Raw genomic sequence first — 2,463 nt, 5'->3', positions numbered from 1 at the left:
CTGAGAAATCATATTGACTTGCTGAGTCAATATTTTGTTCTGAGTCAATATGGCATTTAGAGTATCAATTTCAAGAACTCCCTTCTTCTGAGGCGTCCCATTGTTCACAGCACTCCTCTCAGAGGTGTACATGAACTGGTTATTTACAACCATTTCAATGAGTTCCTGAGCTTCTGCAGGGGTTTTCATATGAAGAGATCCTCCTGCAGAATGGTCCAATGACATATTTGACAACTCAGACAGACCATCATAGAATATACATATGATGCTCCATTCTGGAAGCATGTCAGAAGGACACATTTTGATCAATTGCTTATATCTTTTCCAAGCTTCATAGAGGGACTCACCTTCCTTCTGTCTGAAGGTTTAGATTTCCACTCTAAGCTTGCTCATCTTTTGAGGTGGAAAGAACTTGGCTAGGAAAGCACTGACTAGCTTTTTCCAAGAGTTCAGGCTTTCCTTAGGTTGTGAATCCAACCATGTTCTAGCTCTGTCTCTTATAGCAAAAGGGAAAAGCATAAGCCTGTAGACCTCGGGATCAACTCCATTGGTCTTGAAAGTGTCACAGATTTGCAAGAATTCAGCTAAGAACTGATGGGGATCTTCCAATGGAAGTCCATAAAACTTGCAATTCTGTTGCATTAGAGAAACTAATTGAGGCTTAAGCTCAAAGTTGTTTGCTCCAATGGCAGGAATTGAGATGCTTCTTCCGTAGAAGTTAGAAGAGGGTGCAATAAAGTCACCAAGCATCTTCCTTGCATCTCCACCATTGTTACTTGGTTCGGCCATGTCTCCTTCTTTTTCGAAAGTTTTTGTCAGGTCCTCTCCAGAGGGTTGTGCTTTAGCTTCTCTTAGTTTCCTCTTAAGAGTCCTTTTAGGTTCAGGATCAGCTTCAAAAAGAATGTCTTTATCCCTGTTCCTGCTCATATCAAAAATAAGAGAACAGAAAAAAAGAGGAATCCTCTATGTCACAGTATAGAGATTCCTTTATGTGAGTAGAAGAAGAGAAGAATAGAAGAAGGAGAAGAGAAAAATTCGAACACAGAGGAAAAGAGGAGGTTCAAATTATGAGTAGAAGAGGAGTGTTAGTAGATAAATAAATAAATAGAGAGAGATGAGAGGGAGAGTTTTCGAAAATAATTAAAAAGAAAAGGAAAATATTTTTGTTTTTATTTAAAAATCAATTATAATTCAAAAATTAAAAAGAGAAACAAAATAAAATTTGAAAACTAAATAAATTACTTAATTAAAAAGATTTTTGAGAAAGTGGTTAGTGATTTTCGAAAATCAGAGAGAGGAAAGTAGTTAGATAGTTTAAAAAAAGATAAGAATTTTTAAAATCAAACAAAAAGTTAGGTGGTTAATTGAAAAGGATTTTGAAAATCAATTTTAAAAAGATAAGAAATTAGAAAAGATTTTGAATTTAAGTTTTGAAAAAGATATGATTGAAATTTATTTTGAAAAAGATTTGAAAAAATAAATTAAAAAAAAATTTGATTTTTTGAGATTAAAGTTAATTACTTGACTAACAAGAAACAAAAAGATATGATTCTAAAATTTAAAGATTGAACCTTTCTTACTTGGCAAGTAATAACTTAAAATTTTGAATCAATCACATTAATTGTTAGTAAAGATTTTGGAAAATATGAAATAAAAATAAGAAAAAGATTTTGAAAATCAATTTTTAAAATTTTCAAAAAAAATGAAAGAAAAATGAAAAAGATTTGATTTTTGTAAAGGTTTTGAAAAGATAGGATTTTTAAATTGAAAATTTGACTTGACTCATAAGAAACAATTAAGTTTTAAAAATTTTGACTAAGTCAATCCAAATTTTCGAAATTTATGAGAAGAATAAGGGAAAGATATTTTTTTTTATTTTTTTGAATTTTTAATGAGGAGTGAGAAAAACATCAAAATGACTTAAAACATGAAAATTCAAGATCAAAACACATGATGCATGTAAGAATACTTTGAATGTCAAGATGAACACCAAGAATACTTTGAATGTTAAGATGAACACCAAGAACTTATTTTTGAAAATTTTTAAGAAAAGACACACATGCAAGACACCAAACTTAGAAATTTTCAATGTTTAGACACTAACAAATTGAAAATGCATATGAAAAACAAGAGAAGACACAAAACATGAAAATGCAAAGATCAAACAAAGAAAATCATCAAGAACAACTTGAAGATTATGAAGGACACATGCATGAATTTTCAAAAATTTTTAGGAAATTAAAAAGATGCAATTGACACCAAACTTAAAAATTGACACAAGACTCAAACAAGAAACACAAAATTCTTTTGGTTTTATGATTTTATTAATTTTTTTTTATTTTTTGAAAATTATTTTGGAAAAGAAAATAAAGATTTCAAAATTTTTAATAAGAATTCCAGGAATCATGCAATGTTAGTCTAAAGCTCCGGTCTAGGAATTAGACATGGTTTACTAGCCAGCCA

The 2,463-nt window shown here is 30.2% G+C and overlaps 1 non-coding gene across 1 annotated transcript; it reads left to right on the top strand.

Annotated features, from left to right (window-relative positions):
- Positions 1–279: 279 nt before the first annotated feature.
- LOC148564388 (small nucleolar RNA R71) lies at positions 280–387 on the top strand. The gene has a single exon (XR_015883961.1). It is a non-coding gene; the product is annotated as a small nucleolar RNA R71 (small nucleolar RNA).
- The last annotated feature ends 2,076 nt before the right edge of the window (positions 388–2,463 follow it).

The sequence above is a fragment of the Arachis ipaensis genome, chromosome B5, assembly GCF_059453495.1.
Source record: "Arachis ipaensis isolate K30076 ecotype BB chromosome B5, ASM5945349v1, whole genome shotgun sequence".
Taxonomy (NCBI): Eukaryota; Viridiplantae; Streptophyta; class Magnoliopsida; order Fabales; family Fabaceae; genus Arachis; species Arachis ipaensis.
Note: the sequence above shows the minus strand (reverse complement) of the source record. Positions and strands in the feature narration are given on the sequence as shown.